Source organism: Amborella trichopoda, chromosome 2 (genome assembly GCF_054954075.1).
Source record: "Amborella trichopoda isolate Santa Cruz 75 chromosome 2, AtrichopodaSantaCruz75HAP2 v2.0, whole genome shotgun sequence".
Taxonomy (NCBI): Eukaryota; Viridiplantae; Streptophyta; class Magnoliopsida; order Amborellales; family Amborellaceae; genus Amborella; species Amborella trichopoda.
In genome coordinates this window covers 25,493,234-25,521,103 of record NC_142337.1, presented here as the reverse complement: position 1 = coordinate 25,521,103, position 27,870 = coordinate 25,493,234, and the positions used below count along the sequence as shown (strand labels likewise).

General features: G+C 34.5%; 1 non-coding gene across 1 annotated transcript; it reads right to left on the bottom strand.

Annotated features, from left to right (window-relative positions):
* Positions 1-2,351: 2,351 nt before the first annotated feature.
* Positions 2,352-22,116, bottom strand: LOC18438638 (autophagy-related protein 18f). Its single transcript, XR_016050494.1, has 8 exons — positions 21,183-22,116; positions 16,982-17,437; positions 16,478-16,897; positions 15,985-16,221; positions 15,039-15,857; positions 14,719-14,922; positions 3,373-3,601; positions 2,352-2,728 (listed from the first exon to the last, which is right to left on the bottom strand). It is a non-coding gene; the product is annotated as an autophagy-related protein 18f (transcript).
* Positions 22,117-27,870: the final 5,754 nt, after the last annotated feature.

The window sequence follows — 27,870 nt, the reverse complement described above, 5'->3', positions numbered from 1 at the left end:
GCTATATAGATCTTGAGTTTGATAACTACCTTTTCTGGTTGTGAGCGCAATTGGAGTTCGTTTGAGATGGTATTTTACTATTTTACAATTTATATGCTTTTTTTGTTTATAAGTTCATTTTGTAATATAGATTCATAAAAGGTAAGAAGATCATAGACTCATAGCAGTTACTTATTTTATGCATTATTTTTCCTTATAGGTGCATACAAAGAGAATAAATAGGCTTGAGCAAAAGAAGCTCAATGACTTGGTTTTTGTTAGAAAGAATCAAACGCTCAAGGAGAAGAAAAACCAGCCAAAGAAGGACCTTATCTCTTCGAAAGACATGGAGAATGCTTCAGATTGGCCAGGTAGTGACCCTAGTACTAAGGAGGCCTTCCTTGGTAAGGGTTTGACATGAGAAATGGTTGAGGAGGCTTCAGGGCAAGCTTCTGATCCTAGGAGGGCCACTGGAACAACTTCTTCTGCTAGTACTTCACGGACGAAGATAGAGGAAGAGGAGGCAGATTCAGAAGAATCTCAAGAAGAAGAGGAATATGTTGAAGAGGGTGATGATTCTGATGATGACGACCTCAATTCTTATGCAAATGAAAGCAATGATGATGATGATTCTGATTCTTATTGATGTCCTAATTGTCTTCTCTCTTCTTTCGAAATAACTTTAATACGTCATTGCACCATCTTGGTTTGGGCTTTAGACAATTGGACAATTTTTATTTAGTTATGTGGTTTGTAATTTTTTTTCCTTTTTGCTTTTTGGACTATTTCGTTGTGTGGTTTACTGGTTTTTGTATAGTTTTGGAAGTCAGTTTGTTGATGACTTTGAGAGTTTGAGACTTGGATGTTATTATAGTTTATTTTATGGATATGGAATATAGAGAATATGAGAGTTGGAGACCTTACAATAGCCTATTAGACTTTCAAATGTTTTGTATGTTTCAAAATTTTGAATAAGTTTATTCTCAACCGATTACCTGAGAGGCTGAGACATGTTATATGGATATTTTAAAAATGTATGTTGCGAACTTGCGATATTTTCAATTCCAAATGGAATAAATTACAAAATTTGACACAAATATATGCATATATGTGCATTTGGATAGCAAATATATTAACAAAAAACTAAAAATTTGCACCACAGGGCGCCCGATGTTCTGGGCGTCCGCCTAGGTGCTAAGTGCCAAGCAGGCCGCCTAGCGTTTTTTGAATCTTGGGCACTTTCAACTCATCCTCCAAATTTTAAGTCCTTTGGACACCCCATATTCAAAGTTACAAATATAAAGAAGGGGACAGAAACCCCTCGGTCTATAAATACCACGTGCCTTGGTCAATTAAAGAGGTTGATTGGAAAGACTTGATACTCTTAACATACACTTGATTTCTATCCTTAGGTGTAGAATTTCCGACCAAAGGGATGAAGTGTTGTGATCAAGTAGAAGAATCAACAAAATTGAAAGCCACGGTGCTTCAAATGTTCACGCAATTGAAGATTGTACATGTTAACCCCTTCAAAATTACAACCATAACTAGAGATTGATAAAGAGAAGCACACTTCCCTTGTTATCATAGACATCGAAATCATAATGTCGCCACGCTATTTTGTAATTTTATTTCTCCATTTCCTTTTAAGTTTGGAGTGTCGATCGGAGGTGTCTTCCTCCTCCGAGAATGTCATTGCTAATGAAAAAAAACATCTAGAATGGTCCCCAAACCCATATTTAATCTCCCCAAACCCATATTTAATCTCATATTTGATCTTAAGTTTCAGTTGAGTTGTGCATCGTTTGGTTTAAATCATTTTTTGCAGTAGCAAAAAATTATACTGAAGAACTGCACTCCGTGGTTTAAATCATTGTTTGGAGTATCAAATAATCATATCCAAAAACTGCACGATCCAACCGAAATAGAACTCTAATCTGTGTTTATGACCAATTAATTGAATGGCGAATGAGTGCAGTTTTGCCACTGCAACCTCGTGGAGCTTATTGTATTTTGCCTGTTTATTTTCCTGATGTGGAATTCATCGATCCAGCACTAAATAAGCACGGGCAGTTGGAAACCAAATTCACAGTGGCACTGGTACAACCACCGGTCTGTCAGTAGCACCTTTATGGAGCGATGCATGAGGTGCCACTAACAATGGAAGAGCCCATGCTTACTTGGTTAACGCTTGGCGATTTGCAATGTTGCGCCCTTGGCTCAATTCCTACCAAGGTAGGAACCCTCTCCCCAGTGACTCGCCCAAAAAAAAACATGTTTAAACGTGCCCAAATTCATGTGCATGTATTAAAGTAAGTGTGATGACATCATCTCCATGAAAAGATAAAATACAAAACATAACGTACATGAACTTTAGAAAAAAAAAAAAGTAAGTGTGATGACATCATCTCCATGAAAAGATAAAATACAAAACATAACGTACATGAACTTTAGAAAAAAAAAAAAAATCTTTTTGGTGGGCACATGGATTTCTCTCACCATTCCATTTTCAACAAATAACCCCCACAAAAAGGGTCCCGCAAGACCGCTCTACAAGATAGCATTATTCAGAAGAGAAAACAATTTGCTTATTTACATGCAAGTCAATATAATATAAATAGACAATATTTCACATTTCTGTATGTACAGCAAACCCAGTACCAACTGCTTCGCAATCAATACCCTCTTCCACATGAATGTGATCCCACATGAATGTGATCACCATCTTCATCGTCATATTAATGCTCTCCTGCAAAAATAACAAAAAAATAGAAAAAGAATGCACATGAGTAGTACATGCACCTTCACCAGCTCTCCACAGTTGCTCTCTTTATTTAATTTTTCTTTTTCTTTTTCCTTATTTTTTTTTCATTCGATTTGTTTTGGGGTGACCTGTGGACATGAGAATACATACCTGAACAAAAGGGATCTGCTTAGCAAAATATGGATTATATATGGGGGTGTATGGCAAATAAGCAGGCCAATGATACCGCTATCACGGCCATGACAGCAAGCATCAGCAGGGGCATCAGCAGGGGCAGAAATGTCCTGCTGCCAATTCCCCCAGAGAGAGAGAGATGATGATGGTGACGGTTGGAGTGCAGTTGGATTGGGGGAGGGACGTAGAGGATTAAAAATGGCAGAAACTCTCAAACTGTTAATGAGTTTTCAGGCAATTAATGGAAAATCTTCAATATTTTCCTTTTACTTTCTAATGTGGTGATGTTTTTGACGTATATGAATCAAAACAGAAGTAGAGGACGGACCCTTTTAAATATATATATATATATATATATATATATATATATATATATATATATATATATAAAACCAATAGAATTGAGAAATTGTGTGCATATCTCCTTAAACACGAAAAGAAAAGATAGCGAGTACCTAAAAACTCTAACTAATCTTCACCACCCTCAAGATGGGTCTACATCATTGGGCTCCCTCCAGTATTTACAAAAAAGCCCTCAGTTGATTCTGTAGATAAGCGACCACCACCACCAAAACAATCAAGAGAGCCACAGCTGCTTCTCCTCGAAAGTTTCCCATCTTCAAAAGCTTCCCACTTTTGCAGTGGTGATCCATTGCAAGGCCATCCACCAAAACAGGTGAAGACCTACATTTAAATTTGATGATAATATGAGAGTTATGCAATTTGAAGACCTACATATATATACAAGGTTCCAAACTCTAAAATAATAAACAACTAGCTAACAGAAGATGGACTGCACAATGCTTCTTCAATTTAAAAATTAGATGAACAATGATTTATAAAATATTCATTATAGATTAAATATTAAAATTCTTTTTTACAACAAATGATTATATTACTGTTTAATTTTGATTTAATCACAGTCAACTAAAAAAGTCAAGAAAACGAGCTCCACATAAGTATAATTATAAGTTTATATAAGTGTCAAAAATTTGTTGAGTACAATCACAAAATGGTCTATAATGTGAGCACCCTAACATAACTATGTATCATCATCATCATCATTATCATCATAGCCATTTCCCAATTAATTGGGGTTAGCTACATAAATCCTGGTTCACCATTCTTCTCTATTAGAAGTCATGCCCTTAATGAGGTCATAAGTCCCCATATCTTTTCATATTATTTCAACCAGATCCTTTTGGGCTTACCCCTTGCCCTTTTGAGTCCTTCTACTTGAACTAACTCCCACCTCCTACTAGTTGTTGTACTTGGTCGATGTCACACATGGCCAACCCACCTAAGTCTACCCTCTCTCATCTTATCGCCTATTGGTGCCACACTTAAATTCTACCGAATAGATTCATTTCGAATTCTATCCCTTCTTGTCATGCCACTCATGCATCTCAATATTCTCATCTCCACTACATTCATTCTATGAGTATACTGTTTTTTGTCCGCCTAACATTCAGCCTCATGGAACAAAGTTGGTCTCACAGCTGTCCTATAGAACTTGCCCTTCAACTTCATTGGTATGCGGCAATCACATAAAATTCTAATTGCACAGGCCAAGCCCGCTCTAATTCTGTGTGCGACATCTTCATCCAATCTCTATATTTTCCTGAGATATCAAAAGCGTTGTCTTTTATTTACTTATTGGTCATCAATCTTAACTGCGTCCTTGTCTCTACACCTATTAAACTTGCATTCCATGTACTCTGTCTTAGTCTGGCTAATTTTAAAACCTTTGGATTCTAAAGCATCCCTCCAAAGCTCTAACTTTATGTTGAGGTTGTTTCAAGACTCATCGATCAAAACTATGTCATCTGTGAACAACATGCACAACATAATCTTATATATATATATATATATATATATATATATATAGAAAAACACTACACAACGCCTATAGGCGAAAATAAATAGTGATTTTTCCTATGCTCATCACCGTTCAAAGTTCATCGCACGGTCCCAGTTGTCTAGTAGTGTTTCAATTTTCATATTTTTTCTACAAATCGAAATGATCTGAAATTTGGAGCGTATTCATCAAAAATAGGAGAATCTAATAAAAATATAAAAATAATACTTTGTAAAATATAAATTGACCAAAAGTGTGTATATCTTAGTGAGGCACACCTAATAGAAATAGGAAAAAAATATTTCTACGGGGGTATTTTTGTCAATTTATATTTTACGAAATATTTTTTTCCTATTTCTACTAGGTGTGCCTCACTAAGATATACACACGCTCCAAATTTCATATAATTCCGATTTATAGAAACAAAATGAAAATTGAAACACTACTGGACAATCGTGACCGTACGATGAACTTTAGACGGTGATGAGCATGGGCAAAATCACTGTTCATTTTCACTTAGAGGCGTTGGGAAGACTTTTCTTATATATATATATGGAAAAAACTGGGGTTAGCCCACTAGCTCATATGAACATGAGCCCAACGACCCAGATTGAATCTTGGCTGATCTGACGATCACAGATGTCCGGTAGTATTTGAATTTTATTTTATTTTTTTACAAATCCAAATCACTTGAAATTTTAGGCGTGTATTCATCAAAAATAGGTAAATCTTCGAAAAATATCAAAAAAATATTTTACATGAAATAAATTGACCAAAATACCCCCAAAAAGTTTCAGATGTATTCTGGTCATTTTGCTTTTAGCGGATATTTTTTTTTATATTTTTATTAAGTGCACTTTGATGAAAAGAACATACACGTAAAATTTCAAGTGATTTGAATATGTAGAAAAATAAATAAAATTCAAACACTACCGGACATCTGTGATTGTCAGATCGGCCCAAAAGAACATACTAGAACAATTATGGAGACAAGTTCTAGAGCCAATTCAGAAGACAGAGGAAAAGCTAAAATTCCCGTCCATGATAATATGGCTCTTCAAGAAGAAGACCCTGAACCCCAAATCAAAAATACTCTGTCAAATATGCAAAAGGCATTTACAGAACATAGTATTTCTTCAGACAATATTCATCGAATCAATTATAGCAAAAATTGGCAGCCAATAAATGCTAAACCATATTATAAGAGACCAACTCCTGTTGACATACAATTAGAAGAAGATCTAGTTAGTCATACATCGACTTATACTGGTATGACCATCAGCAATTGGAGTATTGATGGAATTTCAGATCACCAAATACTAGATACTATACGACATATGACAATGTACACATCAGCATGTAAGATGGCTAGAAGCCATGACCAGGAAATAGCGAAAGCCATTGTATCTGGATTTACCGGTTGGCTTAAAGGATGGTGGGATTTCCACCTCAATGATCAAACAAAACAACAGATTTTGACAAATAACCGAAATTGAACAGCAAAGAATGAACACAACCAAGACGTGTTATACACTGAAAGTGACGCTGTTAATACTTTAATATATACTATCGCCCTACATTTTATAGGCAATACTGCTATCTTAGCAGCAAGATCCGCTGATATTTTATCAAACCTTAGATGTCCTACATTATCCCATTATAAATGGTATAAAGACGTTTTCTTCTCTCGTTTACTTATACGAGAAGATAGTCATTTAGATCATTAGAAAGAAAACTTCGTAGCCGGTTTACCTTATTTATTTGCTGAAAAGGTGAAAGAACGCTTGAAAAATAAGCATGGAGATACAATCATCTACTCCCAATACACCTTAGGAGAATTATCAGCCGAAATATGTGCGGAAGGATTAGCCTTATGCACAGATATGAAATTAAAGAAACAAATCGATAAACAAAATATAAGTGGTAAAAAGGAATTAGGAGATTTCTGTGAACAGTTTGGTTATAACATTGATAAAAATAAACCCCATGAGTTACATAAATTCCATAAACGCAAACATAAATTTAAATCTAAACAAAAGCAAGATAAACCTCTAAGTGTTTCCAAAAAGAAAAAGAAATTTACAAAAAGATTTGCTTCTAATAAATCATCCCAAAGAAAGGATAAAAAATTACCGGCCTGTTATAAATGTGGAAAAGTTGGTCATTACAAAAGCCAATGTAAAGTCAAAAAGAAAATTGCTGCTGTAATCTTAGATGAACAAATAAGAAATAAAATATATGATATTATCCAAATCTACGATTCTCCATCTAGTTCAGATTCAAATACTACTTCATCCAGTAGTAATACATTTTTTCTTGGTAATATCCATGATGAAGACCTTTATTGGTCAAATACATCTAGTAGTTCTGCAAATGATGATGACATATGTAAATGTCATATTTCTACTTCTGATATTCATACTTTGACAAAAGAAGATAATCTCATATTAGATTTAATAGAGAAAATTTCTGACCCTGATGAAAAACGAGAAGTAATTACTCAGTTTATCAATCTTGCTAAAAAAAAATCAAAACCCATTCCATTAATCAAACCTCCAGATGAATATAATTTTTCTGATATAATGAAACGTATAAGTCAGCATGAAGCCTATCTCTATAGAGCTGCTCTGCTTTTTATGTCAATAAAAACGTTGACCAGGAACAAGGAGTCCCACGATTAGTCATCAATTATAAACCTCTCAATAAGGTCTTACAATGGATCAGATATCCTATTCCCAACAAAAAAGATTTATTGAATCGATTAGTACATGCTGTTATCTTTTCAAAATTTGATTTAAAATCAGGATTCTAGCAGATTCAGATAAAAGAAGAAGACAAATATAAAACTGCTTTTAATGTATCATTCGGACAATATGAATGGAATTTAATGCCTTTTGGTCTTAAAAATGCTCCATCTGAATTTCAGAAAATTATGAACGATGTCTTCAATCCTTATTATAAATTTATGATTGTTTATATAGATGATGTACTGGTCTATTCTGATTCTTTAGATCAACATTTCAAACATCTTCATACTTTTATCAATACTATCAAACATGCTGGTTTAGTTATTTCTGCTAAAAAACTTAATTTATTCCAAACCAAAATCCGATTTTTAGGACATAATATTAACCAAGGTACAATTATCCCTATTGATAGATTAATTTTATTTGCTGATAAATTCCCTGATAAAATTGTAGACAAAACCGAATTGCAACGATTTCTAAGATGTCTTAATTATATTAGTAATTTCTATCAAAATCTTGCCATAGAAGCCAAACCTTTATATGATAGGTTAAAAGAGAATCCTCCACCATGGACTGAGATCCATAATTTGGCTGTTCAACGACTTAAGCAAAAAGGCAAAGAATTACCTTGTTTAACACTTCCCAATCCTACTGCATTTAAAATCATTGAATGCGATGCTTCTGACTTAGGTCTCGGCGGCATACTAAAACAAAGGTGTGATTCTACTGAGCAATTAATTCGCTTTACTTCTAAAGCATGGAATCCTACACAAAAGAATTATTCTACTATCAAAAAAGAATTACTTGTCATTATACACTGTGTTACTAAGTTTCAAAGTGATATTTTGAATCAACATTTCTTGATACGTACTGATTGTAAAGCTGCTAAGGACATTCTGCAAAAGGATGTTCAAAATCTTATTTCAAAACAAATATTTGCCCGTTGGCAAGCGATATTATCTACTTTTGATTTTTTTATTGAACATCTTCCCGGCTCTACTAATTCGTTACCTGACTTTCTTACCCGTGAATTTTTGCCGGGGGGGCCGTATATTACCACCACTACTTAAGTCAGATAGTACTCCTTACGGTTTACAGTTATTCTTGCACAATACTCATACAAATATGAATACATCTCAAAGTAACACTCATGGCAAATAAAGATAAGGGGAATCTTTATTTGCTTTATGTCATATCTGTCGGATTGTCAGGACATGCATTTGGATCTTGGCTAAAATCTTTTAACAATGGATTTCCTGACTGGACTGTTTCTTCGGATGTGGTTGGTCCTGGTTTTGAAGTGGCAAAGATCTGCAAGAGATGCTCTTCCAGCTCTTCAAGAGTGGCATTTGGATGGGATAGTCTCATCTTTTTGAGATATGTAGAAAATGTGGGAAGGCTGACAGTTTTATTTTCTAGGGGTTGAATTATGTCAAATTGAGGAGGCATTCGTCTGAGTGTAAAAGATGAGGGTTTAATACTGTAAATATCCGACCATTTGATTTTGATGGTTTTACCAAGGCGAGGGACATATTCAAAATTATTGGTATTATTTTCAGAAAGGGAGTAATCCCATTTTAGAATCCATGGGATTTGATAGATGGCCACAAAGTATAGGTGATAATCATCTTGGGGAGTGCATGTATTATGAATGGCAAATTTTTCTTGAAAGGCTTGAAATTCATCTGGTAATATTTGAATATGTGATCCCCATATTAGGAACCAATGTCGTAACCAGCTAGGGAACCGTTCTAAGATAGGGAATTTAAACTGGACATACCAAGAATGAGTATTATTTGGATTTTGATAGGCAAAGACCTTATGCCAAGCCTCAATATACTCAGTATACTTATAATATTTGTATTGGAATTCAGGATTGGCTAACTTTTTACCTTGCATAGGGTTATTACCCTAATCTTCATACGATAATAATTTTTTAATTTGTAATTTAGAATATGCATATAGTTTAGTATTACCTTGATAGAAATGTACGATGGATACTGAACCAGTTTCCATGAGTACAGCCTCATACTATTCACGCGTCTTGGCTCCATTAGTAGGGTTCAAGTGATTAGTGAGATATAAGGGAGCTAATTTATTTGGGTCAATGTTTATATGCTTGTCGCATATAGGTATATCAGCCAGAAATGCGGTTTCAACATAAACTGACTTTGAAGCGGCGGAAGTTTGTCAATTTGGGTAGGCAGCTGGAGTAAATGTCGGACTAGGGGTTTGTATTGGACTTTGAGGAGGAGTCTGGATGAAATATTCTGGTACATTTGTCGATCGCATGGGTGACATGGGTGTTATTGGTAAAGAAGAACTGGGCATAAGAGGCCCAGATATGGGACAGGGTACCAAGTCCATTTTTTATTTGCCATGAGTGCTACTTTGAGATGTATTCATATTTGTATGAGTATTGTGCAAGAATAACTGTCAACCGTAAGGAATACTATCTGGCTTAGGTAGTGGTGGTAATATACGACCCCCCCTAGCAAAAATTCACGGGTAAGAAAGTCAAGTAACGAATTAGTAGAGCCGGAAAGATGTTCAATAGAAAAATCAAAACAAATAATATCGCTTGCCAACGGGCAAATATTTGTTTTGAAATAAGATTTTAAACATCCTTTTACAGAATGTCCTTATTTACAATCAGTACGTATCAAGAAATGTTGATTCAAAATATCACTTTGAAACTTAATAACACAGTGTATAATGGCAACTAATTCTTTTTTGATAGTAGAATAATTCTTTTATGTAGGATTCCATGCTTTAGAAGTAAAGCGAATTAATTGCTCAGTAGAATCACACCTTTGTTTTAGTATGTCGCCGAGACCTATGTCAGAGGCATCACATTCAATGATTTTAAATGCAGTAGGATTGGGAAGTGTTAAACAAGGTAATTCTTTGGCTTTTTGCTTAAGTCGTTGAACAACCAAAGTATGGATCTCAGTCCATGGTGGAGGATTCTTTTTTAACCTATCATATAAAGGTTTGGCTTCTATGGCAAGATTTTGATAGAAATTACTAATATAATTAAGACATCCTAGAAATCGTTGCAATTCGGTTTTGTCTACAATTTTATCAGGGAATTTATCAGCAAATAAAATTGATCTATCAATAGGGATAATTGTACCTTGGTTAATATTATGTCCTAAAAATCGGATTTTGGTTTGGAATAAATTAAGTTTTTTAGCAGAAATAACTAAACCAGCATGTTTGATAGTATTGATAAAAGTATGAAGATGTTTGAAATGTTGATCTAAAGAATCAAAATAAACCAGTACATCATCTATATAAACAATCATAAATTTATAACAAGGATTGAAGACATCATTTATAATTTTCTGAAATTCAGATGGAGCATTTTTAAGACCAAAAGGCATTACATTCCATTCATATTGTCCGAATGGTACATTAAAAGCAGTTTTATATTTGTCTTCTTCTTTTATCTGAATCTGCCAGAATCCTGATTTTAAATCAAATTTTGAAAAGATAACAGCATGTATTAATCGATCCAATAAATCTTTTTTGTTGGGAATAGGATATCTGATCCATTGTAAGACTTTATTGAGAGGTTTATAATTGATGACTAATCGTGGGACTCCTTGTTCCTGTTCAGCGTTTTTATTGACATAAAAAGCAGAGCAACTCCATGGAGATAGGCTTGGACGGATAAGTTTCTTTTGAAGGAGGTCTTTGATTTCCATATGACATGTTTGAAGTAATTCAGTATTCATTTGAATAGGACGAACTTTTGTTGGGATTTTTGTTTCATTAAAATCGGGTTCATATGGTAATCCAACAATATGCTGTTTTCCGTTCCAGAAAGCAGTTGGTAATTCATGACATATTTCTTGTTCAATAATACTTTTTAGTTGTATTTTTTGTATCATATCTTCCGTTTGGAGTTTTTCAGTAATAACTTTATGTTTGATTTCAAGTTGTAATGATTCTAGAAAATCCTCTTTTTGTTTGATATGATTTTTAACTATATTGATCTCTTTGATTTTTGGTTTATCAAGAAAATCGAATTTAATATGAGTATCATGAACACTTGTTTCAATTCCTGATTGAGTAATTTTCATTGGATATAAAAGGGTGAGAAAAGGTACTCCAAGGATTACAGCTTGGCTGAGTCCTTTGACCATTATGAAAGTAGTTGGAAAGCAATGGCCTTCATTGCAGATTTTAGCATTTGAGACTTTATATTTAATAAACAATCTGCTTCCATCCGCAGTATTTAAGATTTGGGTTGTTTTATCAAAATATTTTGTAGGAACTAGTCCTTCATTTAGGCAGTTGAGATCTGCCCCTGAATCTACTAGTGCTGAAGATTGAAATTCATATTCATCACTTATGACTATTGTTACTAAGATAAACCATTTTTGTATAATAACTTTATTCAAAACATTTACAGATGTACTTGTTGATGTTTCTCTATGTTGTGGATGAGATGTTCTTATTAGGTGATCAAATTCAATAGAATCTGTATCAGTATCTATTCCTGGGGTTTCATTTTGGAGTTCTAGAATTTGTATTCGATGTTTTAGTTGAGCAACTTCTGTTTTTACAATATTTACTTCTTGCTTGAGATCATCAATGGTTGGTTCTTTTTTATAGGCTTCATGCTGACTTATACGTTTCATTATATCAGAAAAATTATATTCATCTGGAGGTTTGATTAATGGAATGGGTTTTGATTTTGTTTTAGCAAGATTGATAAACTAAGTAATTACTTCTCGTTTTTCATCAGGGTCAGAAATTTTCTCTATTAAATCTAATATGAGATTATCTTATGGAACACTAGTGTGTTCCATGTGGGTGATGTCATACCCTGAGTGGATGACGTTACACCCCTTCTAATGACCGAAAATACCCTTACTAAAAAAATGCTCCAACTACAAAACAAAGATATAGAAGTGTCAAAATTTGTTGAGTACAATGATAAATTACTCCATAGTGTGAGCACCCTAACATAACTCATATATATATATATATATATATATATATATATAGGGATTGTCTACAAAGAGACCATTTACCTTTTGTACAAGAAGGTCACAAACATTCTTATCTCTTAGATTTCAAAATGGGTGGTTGTAAGAGTGTCATTGATTAGACACAAAGTTCCAAAAAACAATTCTCAAATTTCGTGACTCACCCCAAGCCATCCAATTTGACATTTAATGAGTAGGAATAGTTGTGACCTCCTTGTACAAAAGGTAAATAGTCTATTTGTAGATAATCCTATATATATATATATATATATATATATATATATATATATAGAGAGAGAGACACACACACACACATTCTAGGAAACACTTCCCTCCTCCATAACCAATCGTAAGCGGTAAATGGAAGCACTATAGAGCCATCATTTAGAACTTTGCATGTGCAAATGATAGTGTGTGCAAATCCATGTTGAAATTACGGAAAGAACACACAATATCAAGGTGTACACTGAGTCTTTGATTGTGATTCTCCGCATAGAGTTTAAAACATGACACGGCAAGAAAATAAGATCGTATGCATGAGTCTAGGGTTCAGCAATGTTGACACTGCAAAACTAGAAATGCACCAAAATGCATGCAACATACCAATTTAAATGGATAGCACAAACAAAATATTGAACATGCCAAAAGCAACAACAAAATGGATCGAATCACTCAAAACAAAAGCAATCTTGAAGAAATATTGTAAACAATGTTCAGAAAACAAGATCAATGATCTAGATCCCCCATCCCAAAAACTGGTCCAGATCAACGGATTAGCAATCCAAAGCGGTGGATCTACCCGAACGGGTTTTAAAAAAATTTCAAAAAAGTACCAAAAATCGTTATAAAAATTATTTGTTGAGTTTCCAACAAAAGTGGGGGTAGTATATCATGAACTTTCAATATTATGAAAAAATATGTGAATATTTTCTTATTTGAGTGTCTTGATATTTATTTTGATATTAATTTTTTATACCAACTTTGATACAATACTTTTACAAAAAATGTAATACTGATTTTGTGATTTTTAGTGAAGGAATGAAGGAGAAAGCGAATTTTGTGATTTTTTATACTAATTGTGATTTTTTTGTACTAATTTTATTTTATATTTTTAGTATTTTTTGCATTAATTTTGTGATAATAATGGTATTTTCATGAAGCCTCTCTCTCTATATCTCTCTCTCACACACACATACACACACACAAATTGGTCTCAAATCCATTTTAAGAAAATTTGATCAAAAACATAGTAAACTTTAAAAACTCACACATTTTACAAATACATAGCCTTTCCTTCAAAGGGACCTTCAAACTTTAGTGACTAAAAGAAGAATGTAGGCAAAGAGACTTGAACGGACTCCATAAACATTACTGCATCTTCTAAAAGGAATCTTTTGTCAAAATATGAAATTACTAAAATTATTTTCCATGCTTCTTGTACCCATTATCTAGCACTCATGACAAATGGGTTACTAATACCTCTCACTTTTAGTTCCACATCGGGGACTTTCAAGAGTTATGTGGGGAGCGTGGGCTATAAAAAACCCATATGGGAACAAGACATTAGGCTGAGTACTTCACGTGAAGGTGGAAAGTGACACACAGAGGTAGGCCACTACACGAGCGGGGTGGTCACTCTTCTTATTAAAAAAAATCAACTTGAAATTTAAAAAACAAAAAATTAAAAAGTAATAGAATAGGGAACGTGGTCACTCTTCTTATTAAAAAAAATCAACTTGAAATTTAAAAAACAAAAAATTAAAAAGTAATAGAATAGGGAACTGGGCAGTTCGGTTGGGCTGACCTGTTCAGTTCCCAAATAGAACTGGTTGGTTCAATTCCTAATATATGTAGGGAATCGGTCCTTTTGAAAACTGATACGGATCAAGTGATTCCAAATCCATATCAGCATTTTTTTTAAATACTGGTTGTAAACATTCTAGTGAAATAATGCAAACGGCTGAAAACAAAGAAAAAATTGAGTCACTAACAAGCCACATGAGGAAGTTAGCCTACCAAATGAAAAGATGTACCCAAGAGTTCTCATTATTGGAAGAATTGCAACCGCGCACTAATCAAATAGCCAGAAAGCATCATATCATGAGATGGGAACACTAATCAAATAGCCAAAAAAGTATCGCATCATGAGAACGAAAACGTAAGGTGTTCGTCAGTAGAGGTGATTATCCAAAGTACCTAGAGGATATCCTGCAGAACTTGGAATTTAACACACCTGAATCCTGAGAACTTGGAATCCGGCAGACTGTCAATCACTGGTACCAAATCCTTAGACCTTGCTTCAATAGTGCGAGTTGGAACCCTTTCAATTTCAATTTCCTCATACAAGTCATTTAATTTTTCCATTCTCACATTGTCCATCAGAAACACTTGGAAGTACATCTGGCAGATATTTTAAAAACAAAAATCACTAAAATAGAAACCTACAACTCCACTAAGAAACCCAAACATCTCTAGAAGCAATCTCCATCCCAATAAGCAAGGAGGCAGAATGGTACCTCAGGTCTGACCCATATAGGTGTTTGTGCATGATGCATTTGCAGTTCAGCATTAGAGATATACAAGTGGTGCTTCTCCTCAGATGTAAGCCTCTCTCTCTTGGGCATACCACTATTAGTAGGGTAGACAGTTGCACTATTTTTGTACCCCTTAGGTAGAAGTTTATAGCTGTCTCCAGATTCGCCGTAAATGTCAACATTTTCTTCCTCTGCTGCTCTGTTTTGGCTGTGAGAAACATTCCATTTCCAAAGAGTCTCAATGACCAACCTCATATCATGATCTTGACCTGATTCATAGATATTGCCAGGACCCGAAGCATCAGATACGGTATTTAACCTCTCTTCTCCAGGTGTTAGGCGTAATCCATATTCAATGACAAACCCACATAGAGAAAAGACTAATAAGTGGTGTTTTATTCTCGAATCCAAATATGACCCACTGTTACAGTCGTGAAAGGAAGAAGCAGTAGCACCAGAAAGGGCATTATTCACCCTTCCAGTGGCAGCAGCAGCAGCCCCATTCACAGCAGCCCTCCATCCATTATTCCCATTCCTTATTCGGCTCACTGCCGACAAAGTGACTGGAGAACCAGGCACAAAATGATTATGCTTTGAAGAACATGAGGTAGGTGGCCATCGAACCCCAGGCCTGGTAAATGAAAACATTCCATCATGACCACTGTTGACCATAGTAGCCTCATTTGACTGTGGACCCATGTTTCCACCAAAAGGAGAAATTGCAAAGAGATGGCTCGTTCCCTTGGAAGAACCGATCATAATCCACCGACTGTCATCGCTAAAACTGATGTCCTGGATAACCTGTTAAGTGTTAGAACACAATATTAAACCACCAATACAGTGAAAAAAAAATATAGATACTCAAAACTTTGTAACAATAAGACACCACCATATTGCTAGAAATAGGATACACAATTGGTCCATATACCGCATTTGTAAACCCACGTTGGAGCCTATAAAGATGAGTATATGATGGGAAGAAATCAAAGACAGGGGAATCTCCAAAGGGAGGTGGCATGATTCGGAAAATGTTAATGTTGTGTCCTTGAACTGCAGCTGTAACCAGTAACGTCCCGCTTGGATCAAAGCATAACGCTGAAATAGGATTCTTGTAGGCCCTAAATTGTGTAACTACAGACTTAGAAATGATATCTCTGATGATGACCTGCAAGGAATAAGAAAAAGGCCAACCAATTTATTTGAGAACAGATGCAATATTGAAGGGGTAACCACAAGATTTAAAATTTTCATAGAAGGGCAACATAACCAGAATGAAAGAAAACTTCCAAGTGAAAAGTAGGTAACAACACTGAAAAGTAATATATAGCTAATATAATTTATGTATCTCAATACAAAAAAGACAACCATAAACAAAACCCAGCAACTTGCCCTACTTAACATAAATAAAGCATGGTGCTTACCATTCCAACATGTTCAGCTTCAATTGCATGTCCAACGACACCATTTGATCTGCAGTTAGAGTTCACTACTCTAAAAGAATTACTACAGTCAGGAAGAAGATCAGAGCAATACTTGGACAGCTTCTTATAACCCATATCACCAAGCGTAACTATACCAACAGCAATTTGCTTGCTTGATTCCTTTGAACAGTGTACAACCAAGCTCCCATTTGGAGCAGCCGATGGATTTGGAGCAGGAGCAACACGCCCTGTATTCGAATTTACAATAACAGGACTTCCACTATAAGCCAGCCACCTAGTACCCACTGCAAGGGGACCATAACCCATTCCCAAGCCTCCAGGGCCATGGCACCCAGATGTTATAGGGTTGCTGACCACAATATATACACTCTCAATGGTTGCAGCATCAAAACAATGAACCTACAATGAGAACCCATTTTGTCAACTGGATTACCTGATTTTTAGCAGAGAACTTCACTTTGCGAAAAAATTGAAGTTACTGACCTGAGCTGTTTGAGCAATAGCCACAATGCAGGGACTGCATCGAACCGAGTAAACAGCTGACCTGAACTTCAAAGCATGTACATAAGAATGAGACTTCACAGAATAAAACTGCAGCACTGTAGGTCCAATGTTGTTCCCATTTCCAAGCTCAGGGTAGCCACTGGCACTCCCATTGCATGCAGACCCAAACCCAGCTTGAATATTATTACTTGCATCCCCGACAACAACCAGCAAGGGTCAAACATCAGCAAATTTATCTTCTGATTTCATAGAAGCGAGCGGCTTCTGAAGCATTTGAAGAAATGCAACAAGACCATCTTGTTTTGATACTAATTCCCGCACATCATTGGATTCCTCAACATCCCAGACCTGAAAACCAGTTCTATATCCCAGCAAAAGGACCCTAAGGGTATAACCACTCTTGCATTCCAACTTGTCAAACCCTGCCCATCGCACCTGTCATAAATATAGCAAACGCTATTTAAGTACAAGCTGATGAAATATGGCCATAGAAATCAGACGATTTGACTTTTTTTTCATGGACAAACTGATGTTTGATTCCTTTTCATGTCCTTCATTTGTTTCTCTTCTTTTTTTTCTCTCTCTTTTCTTTTGGTTAAGTCAATATCACTAATGTACCTTCCATATTTAGCTTTTACCTATAGGTCATTCTTGTCTTGCTTCAATTATAACACAAGATGTCATCCTATATTTCCAACTTGGATGATGACAGTATTAAGAACTACAACAGCTTCTCAAGCACCCAAGCTCTCTCTCCCATCCTTAACTGCTTCCAGAGCACACCTTAACCCTTTCCCAGCATAAAGAAAAGAACAAGATATCCAAGAGAAAGAATAAGCAATGAGATGAAATGTTGTCTTTGCCATAATTGGCACACCCTGCCATCTCCACAAACCCTAGCTTAAACATTTTATCTTAAGTCAGAAATATATACATGTGTTTCATAGGGCTATGGCGTATTTAAAACAATTCCCCCCCCCCCCCCCCCCCCTCTAATATTGCACAAAACCACCATATCAAAATTAAAAAGTTTATTTGCACTCACTACCCTCCACGACGTATTGCAGGGTTTAGGAGTTCAATTCAGAAAGGTTTTTTCTTCCCTGGAGATTCTTTTCTATCCAACAAATCATTCAATTTGGCTAGTTATGAATTGTTTCTTCTATACCCCAGAGAAATCTATTCAAAGAAGGACTGTCCTAGAATTTCATATTTAATCCAAAATTATTGCTTCTTCAAAGTTCAAACCAAATACCTCTTCTATTTGCCTAGAATCACAACTTCAAGTAATCAAAAGCCATAACAGATTTTTAGCATGGTTGGAATACCTTTGGAAGGATATGATCAAACATGTCACCTTGTGCAGATAGAGAATTGAGGCTGCTACATCCGCTTCACATACTCAGGATGCAAGTAATATCTTTCTTTATATTGCCATATCCCAAGCTCTTGGATCAGTGATTCTGCGGATGTCAAACCAAATGACTGAGACATCGGGTAACATCACATTATGAAACAAATTTAGTTTAGAAAAGGTCCCAGTGAATTGTTTCTAAACCCCAGAAAAATCTATTCAGAGAGGAACTGTTCTAGAATTTCATACTTAATCAAATATTACTACTTCTTCAACCAAATACCAGTCCTATTTGCCTAGAATCGCAACTCAAGTAATCGTAAGCCATGATAGATTATACATTGTTCAAATATCTTTGGAACGTTGTAATATTCCACCTGATATGATTGAACATGTCAGCCAGTACAGACACAAAATTAAGGCCACTGCCCCCACTCCACACACTCAGGATGCAATTGACATCTTTCTAATGCAATATCCCAAGCTCTTGCATCAGTGATCCTGGGGAGATCAAACCAATGGACTTGGACATCAGGTAACATCACATCTCTGAAACAAATGCTGGTTAGAGAATGCGCTGAAGGTCATCAGACCACATTGACAAGGCACTGAGGTAATGCACCTATATCTGAACCAGTTTCTGGTAGGAAAGATATCGAAATATCCATTTAATGCATGGCTTATTGAGCCAAGTAATAAGATCCGTGAATATAGACCAACTCCCAAAGACTCTTCATGTTATGAGTTATCTATCTAATTTATCTCTTCTAGTAGTTTGAGAAAAATCTCAGGACTGATTCATTACATTCTAAGCATCACAATTAATAAGGTATCTAATTTATCTCTTCTAGTATTTTGGCTAGGGTTATTTTGGGCTTTGTACCCAACTTAATGAAATAAAAAGAGGTGAATGGAGGGTCCTAGGCCATTCACTTGACTTTATTTTCAAGGGGGGGAAAAAAAGAGTGAAAGCTCCAGGCTTTTGAACCCTAGCTTGGGTGTAAGGAAGAAACCATAGGGCTTTTCTTAATTATTGCTTGTGTAGGGCCTAAATTCGTGCTTTTACCATCGTCATCACTCACTGCTCATTACCATTGGCTGCTTGCTGGCTCATTATCACTCACTACTCAATGATGCTCTGGTTTTCACAAATTCCCTACATCAATATTTGACATTTCCGATGTGCATATCAGATACATGTGTTGGATCCATTCTTCTTCCGGCACATACAAATAGCACGTCCGCCCTGTTTCGGGTGTTTGGAAACATAAAACCATAAGAAAAGTCAAGAACCAATGTACTACTGGTTTAGCTACCGTTTCAAACAATTAATCTATGCCAACAAGAGGAAGCTCAAGCTCTAAATAACACCCACAATGCCTGTAAGTAGCCAGATTAGAACATGTAGTCTTTTGGATAGCTTTTCCGGACAAGGTTAGGCCTTGTTGAAAACCAATTTCAATCTAATTTAAACTTTGAACAAGTATGTGGCATATTTTCCAAAAGACAAGGACAAAATAAATATAGCAAGTGCCTCAAAGTTCCTCAACAAATTATGTGATTCCATAAAGCTGGTTGAATCAATACCCATCTTTCCATTCATCTAGATCGCATTTTTCTTTTTGTACTTATCCTTAAAATGTGTACGAATTTAGTACACAGGATAACCTAAAAGGTTTTCCTAGAGTACAAATACTATGTCAAGAACCATGATCATGGGCTTTTGCTTGAAACTAGAGCTCCATTTAGTTTGTGTTCACTTTTTCGTGAGAAGCAAGCTCCAAGAGATTGGAACCATAAGTTCAAGTCTTCATGACATTTCAAAGAACAGATATGATAAGCACATATGAACATAGAGTTCTACCATCCTAGCAAATCCATCATTTTTATTGACATTTTTATGATAGTGACACAATTTTACAGGAAGTTAAAATAACATTAGAAAATGTATCAATGTGCATCCGCCAATAAGGCTCAAGCATTGCAGGTTAAGTTACTGCACCAAATTTAGTGACAAACGCATCATACCAAATGTACTACGAAAAGTGCTAGGGAAAACTAATCAAAAAGAGCCAATTCTCAGATGCTCACAAAAACAATACAGACCGAGAGCAGTTGAGCTCACTTCTTTCTCACAAAAAACATGGATCACAATACAGACCAAGCACGGTCATGAAACAACTCCTATAACACACATTTTGGTAAGAACAAGAAACTTCCAGCGTGAATAAGCATCACCACTGTAAGAAAATTATTCCCAAAAGTAAACGCAAGACAAAAAGAACATCTAGAGGCCTGACTATTACCCCAATGCACAATTCCAGTTTCAGACAAGAAAACCAACCAAAAAAAACAGTCATAAAAAAAATAAAAATAAAAAAAATAAAAAAAAACATAGAGAAAAAGGGTAGAAATCAAATGTACATTATTGGAACAAATGGGTTAGCCACACAAAACTCCCGCTTAGCTAGCAGAAAAAATACATACATTTTTTGACAATCCCAAGTCCCCTTTGGTCACCATTCAACACTCCAATCGGCTAAAAAAATAAAGAACTATGGTTTAAATCAAATGGCACAAACACAAACTGATTAACATTGCACGACTAAAACACCCAGCCGAAAAGCACCGCTTTTGAAGCATTCAGGCTTCCGAGGGATGATTAAACAAACAATAGCAAAATGGAAACCATAATCCAAGCAGGAAAGTACAAACTTCTCGCTTTTAGGAGATTCCAATTAAGTGAGAACCAGACAATTGTACGTTTCCCATTTCAGCCACAACTCAGGGCACAGTTCAAAGAAATTTTTTCAAAGCTGAACTTACTCGATTCCGACCACTGTCCTCCTCTCTATCAGAAATCGAATTCACCACTGAAGCCCCAGCCAAGCGCACAGTAGAAGCAACACTTGATGCACCGGATGAAACTATTCTCAGGTAGGTGGAAATTGCCCTAAAAGAAGTTGGAAAAAAACCATTACTTCTCCCTTGAGCCTTGTTCTCATCGTTCCTCATCATCCCCCCCCCCTCAGAAAACCCTGATTCCCAAATCATATACTCTCAGTCTGCTTCTTTATAGACACTGGAACAGCCTTAATTTCCCAATTTTGTCATGGCAATCCCCCATTTATACCAAAAAGTGTAGAAGTAACAAATTATTGTTTCAAAAAATAGATATAATATTTACAGAGAAATCAAAAAGCCTCCAAAAGAGATGAATGATCGCTTCGTGGGTGAAGAAAAGAACCCAACAAAAAAATTTTCAAATTAAATTAGAAAGCTATACAGAATAACAGCCTATTTACCAAAATGAAAGCTTATAAAGAGGGTCAAATCACAAATATGTACAGTTGGTTTCAAAGATCAATCAAATTTTGAAAGGATCTCAATCAAACGGAGAGAAAGAAACCCCAAAAATCACATTTTTAAAAAAAAAATACTGATTTTCTCCTTTGCTTAGGATGGGTGCATCAGCGATGAAAAAACAGATGATCCTTATATAAAGTCAGATGATAATAGGACCGTTAGCTAATATCTAGCAACAAACAAAGCTGTTCATATTCAAAATCAAGTAGAGAAAGAAACCCTAGATAACGCCATAAAATATGCGAGTTTCTATGATCTTTTTACCAAATAAAATTGAGAGGGAGAGAGAGTTTTAGAAGAAAAAATGGAAGGGGGAACGTTCATAATTGGGGGGGGGTGCCGCTCGATTTGCTGAGAACGAGGGACTTTGTTTTAGGGAAACGTACAAAAAATAAGTATTAAACTTTTAATTCGGACTTTTTTGTATTTTAAACCGCTTTAAATTCCCTCGCCTTCTTGACGTCAAGAACCTTCACGGGCGGTAGAAACGGGAAGAAGCTGAAAATGATAGAAAAATAAAATGAAAAAAAAAAGCAAACTTAAACTTTGATAAATGTGCACTTCAAAAACTCATCGGAGGAGATTCTTTTGATGTTAGAAAATTTGGAATGAAATCAAATAAAATCTGAGTCCTAAAAACATTCATCTTGCGAACATATCCATTTTCAAGCTTTTGATGTGTTTTTATATCTACTTGATTTAAACTGGTTTTGGAATTTAAAATTTTTTAATTAAATATAAAAATATATTCAAGACCATCATAAAAATTAGACACCAAAATTATTATAAAATTTAACCGTACACCTTGTTTAAGGTTGCAAGATTCAACTTGCAACCTTATGCAAACCGCACCCAAAACTTTTAACCCTAAAAAAATATTTGTTATTCTACTCCTTTGGGAGTATATTGTCTATTTACTTCTTTGGATAAATCCACCCCACCTAAAATTAATTTTAGGATCTCAAATTTTGGGGCTATAACCTCTTCAACACATAGATTAACCTCAATTAAACAATTACTAATTTCACCATCTAAGCACCTGAAAAAATAATGCCTCACGATTGAATAGAAATCGTGTAATTTTTAGAGGGTTAGATCCAAGCGTTAGAAAACTGAAATTTTAAATTTATTTTTTGAGAATTATCATCTAGTGATTCTAAGGTAGTAACCAAATTTTCATATTGAAAAAATCCTTCCAAGTAGATCATCAAACTTTTTAAAGCAAATCTCTTCTTCATATTTTATCCTCCCAAAATAATCAGCATTTTCTATGGGATAGGGTTTTCAAAGATAAATGAGAAAACGAAAGCTTTTAGTTTGTAAGAGTTTTCGGTTCAAATTTGGGAATTAAAGGACTATATAACTAATTTTTGGTAGGGCTAGCAACAGGATGGGCCTTGATAATTCAATGAAAACAAAATTACACGAACCATGAAAAAAGTTATCCAATAAAAACAATTTTTTTCCTAAGAGAAATAATATTCGAAAATAAGGAGGAGAAGCATAAATAAATAAAACATATTCTACTCTCTCGGGAGTATACTTTCCATTTACTCCATCCCAAAAAAATCCCACTTAAGATTAATTTTGAGACCCAAATTTTGGGATATAACCTCTTTAACATAAAGATTAATCTCAATGAAAAAATTCCTAATTGCACCATCTGGATACTTAAAAAAAATAATGTCTCAAAATTGAATATAAACAGGTAATATTTAAAGGATAAGATCTAAGAATTAGAAAACTCAATTTTCTAATTTCTTCTTTTAAGAATATCACCAAATGATTCGCAGGTGTTCCTAAAATTTCAGACTTAAAAAATCTCATGATCTTTTGACTGACGGAGTAGAAGTAAACTAGTGACTGAGGGAGCATCGTATACGTGCTCAAAAAATGAGATACCATAACAAAACAGAAAACAAGTAGAAACAAAGTGCAATCAAGATGACAAAAAGAATGAAAACACACGCCAACTTGCATGTGCACACAGATGTAGGAACAACGCATTTTCTCTTGTAATTTTTTAGTGGTTATTGGCATCTCTTTAGCTGCGAAATGAAATTTCAAATCATTTATTATCTCTCTGGTTTATGTAAATGCACATGTGCATGTTATGGGTAGAAAAGGTTTTATCAAGATAAAACTTAGTGAGAGAGAAAGAGAGATTATTTTACTTGCCATTATTTTCTTTCCAAAAATGAGAGATTATCTAGTACTACAATTTTCACAACTATCCTTCCTAGGATTAATATCCTTGAAAATCTAAGCATTGGTGTTCGACTACTCGGTCCGAGTTCCGAGTAGGGCTCAGCAGGGTGACGAGCGCGAGTTTCCCTCAGGTAGATGTCTCATTTGGAGATATTAACAAAAAAATCGAAAAGAACATAAAAAATCCGAGAAAGTATGGAATTTGTTTATGATATATTTTTTTATGTTCTCTATCATTTTGACAAAAATTGAAAAATGATTTAGCCATGAATTTTTATTTTCCTTTCTTTTTGTATTATTTCTAAAATACCCCTATACAAAAATTATTTTTTCAAACTCCATTTTTTACTAATTTTTTAACTTCATTTAGATTTGTGTTTTGTTTAATTTTACGGTAAATATTTTTTTTTTCCTTTTTTTTAAACAATTTTTTACTGCTGCAGTGCTCGGCCTTTGGCCGAATAATCTTCCCTAGCCGTGGTTTCGAATGGTGGTATGCATATATTGAGGCATGATCTTGTATAAAAGATGACTTAACACGTTGAGATTTTGTAGTTTGATTTCTACATGATTAAATCACTCGTAAACCATTTTGCATAAACATCATTAATTTGATATTGTAGTTTGACTTCTACATGATTAAATCACTCGTAAACCATTTTGCATAAACATCATTAATTTGTTTTGCAATATTTATATAAGAAATTAAAGACTAAATTTTATTCCGCATGAGTTTTGACAAAAAAGGAAAAGTACAATGAGTATTTACTTTTGGTACAAGGTGGTCACAATTAATTTTGACCATGGAATATAAAATTTGATAAATGTGTTTATTCCTCAAACTTCAAAAGAATTTTTTCCGAATAATGTGACACACCCAAATTATTAGATTTCACATTGGTGCTTATAAGTATTTATAAGATCTTTGTATCATATGTCAATGGTCTCAATGTATACAATCCTAGCAAAAAATGTCTATGCTAATTGGGGCATGTTCTTTATATTGAATTTAAGAGATGGTTGAATATTCACCAAAGCTTTTTGCTAATTTAGATCCAAAATATGAGTGAAATATCGACATATTATTAAGCTTTTGGGGTGGTGGGAATGTGAAAAAGGAAATGTGTATAATAAGATCATTTACTTTTAATATAAGGTCGCAATCAATATTGACAGTTGGATGTGAAATTGAGAGGTTGATGTTGTCTCACTAATTGGACACAAATTTCAAAATAAAATTTCTCGAAAGTTATGACACATTGCAATCTATCAAATTATATATTCAATTGTTGTGAATAATTGTGACATTCTTAGATCAAAAGCAAATAGTCTTATAGTATACATTGTTTGTCGCATATAAAACTAAAATTTTGGTGGCTATTTATTAGAAGGAAAATTGTTTCATGCGGCCTGGACCGCATTTCTACATATGAGGTCCAGAAAGTGTAAGGCATCCATCTTAAAGATGGATGCAAGTAGGTGTTCTATTTATAAATAATGGAAACTAACAATCCAAATGTTTTCTTATTATAGTTTTTTAAATTTATTTATTTTTCATATTCATGAACTCCATGTTAAAGATTATATGTCCTTAAAAATTAAGTCTTAAAATCCATCTCAAAAATACATTTATTAATAGGCTTACATTTTAACATACATGGGCTTGGCCGTATAGGAACCAGGTCTTTTTTTTTTCTTGACCAATTCAATGGAGATGACAAGCCTCTACCTAGTTTTTCAAAATCGTTAGTGGTTTTTTAATACGTTAAGTAAATATAAAAGTCTTGACCTTAGTTGGAGCACAAGTGGTGCTATCACTACAACTGCGACCCCGACCTCCTTCTCAAACAAGGTCCTTCTTAAGAAAAGGAAAAGGGATAAATTATTGGGCTCATTGAGTAGTGGCCGGAGAAGGATTATAATGTCGAGCCGGTTGACTGACTGGCTATTGCCGGTTCACCGTCTCGAGCCGCGCAAATGACGTTGCCCTCTCGGCTTTCATTCTCAAGTCTAGTCCACAAGAAAATTAATGGTAATGTAAAGAAATAGATAACAAAGCCGCGCAAATGACGTTTTCCTTTCGGCTTTCATTCTCAAGTTTAGTCCACAAGAAAATTAATGGTAATTTAATGAAATAGATAACAAAATAAATATATATATATATAGGTAATTTAATGAAATAGATAAATAAAATAAATAAATAAATATATATATATATGTATATATAATAAATCCTGTTATTTTGCCTTTTCCAATGCAAGACACGCTAGGTTTTTTATTGTAATCGATGAGGCATCATATAACTCGAATTACCGTGACCTTAATAACCCTTTATCCTTCCATTAAGAAATCACGCTATTCGGGGCAAATAGTTATGTACCCTTCTTTATAAATAATTAGAGTGGCCTAGATCGTTCCAAACGACTTTGATTTTTTACAAAGAAATGCGGATCAAAGCATTCCAGAAGTAATAGTTCGGAACTGGAAAGTAATTTTAAAATAACCAAAACCACAAAAAAAGGGAGGATTAAGTGTAAAATTTAAAATCTGGGATTGAGTAAATTCCAATATACTTAGCATTTATTTCTAAAATAAATTTTATTTATTTTTTAATTTCCTAAAAAAAATACTGGGCTGGACCCAGTAAGGTTTGGAATGGTCTAGTCTCGGAATCGATCCCACATAATATGAAAAAAGTTTATATAAGGTTGCAACCTTAAAATATAGAATTACAGATGCACCTCAAAAATCCATCATAAAAGGTTGTTTGGATGTTCCTTTAATTTATCATCTCGACATTGAGATGTATGGATATAAATAGAAAAAAAAAGATTTTGAGTCCGCGAAATAGTGTATATTGCAACATATTATCTGGACCGTCAATTTTTAAGATTTTCATGTGTTTATAGATCTACTTGATTTAATCCATTTTTAGAGTTTAAAATTTTATAATTATAGATTAAAATAGATTATCAAGCCATCCTAGAAATTTTTTATATCAAAATTACATTTATGATAAAATTTAGAGGTGCGCCTTAATTGCATTGTTCAAGGTGCAACCTTATGCAAACCACACCCGAGTTAGGATTGGGTCTAATTGACTTCGGCCTAACCCAAGTTAGGATTGGGTCGGGTCCGACTAGGGACTGTCAGGGCTGATCAAGACCCACCCAAACTTGTTTCCACCCCAATTCTATCTCACACTCACTTTATTAGTTGTATGATTTTCCTCGAAGATAATTTTACTATTAGGTATTATGCATGTAAAAAGCTATCATTGGTGGTTCATTTCCTCCAAGCCCTCTTCCTGGTGCGTAAACTCATCTATCTCTCTCTGAAAGCCTAGCTTCCCAGTCAAAAGATAAACATTTTGGTTATGGGTTTGTGGATTAAGTGGATAACTTCAATTGGTTATGGGTTTGCATTTAAAATCAAACTAATTAAAAATTCAAATATTTTGGTTATAATAATACATGTAAGTTGTAACAAACATAATCGTGTCTTTTTTTTTAACGGTAACGTACGACTTATTATTAATTCATATATAAGATACAAGATGTTCAAGTAAAGACACAATATTACAGAAATGAAGTAACCAATAGAACATAATCTTTTTTTTTTAAAACGATAACTTACGACTTATCATTAATTCATATGTAAGTTACAAGATTTTCAAGTAAAGATACAATATTACATAAATGAAGTAACCAATAGAGAGGGAATAATGACTCATCCTTTGGCAAGAACATCAACATCTTCATTCGGCTCTCTATAACGATGTTGGACAGTTACCAAAGAGGTAGATAAAATATCTCAAAGTTGATGAAAAAGAGTCATTAATCTTCAAGGAATATGGGAATTTCTCTTGCTCCGGACAATGACATTTGCCGAGTATCTTTCGATAATCCTGCCCCCTTCCAAAGTGCATAGCAATTTCAAA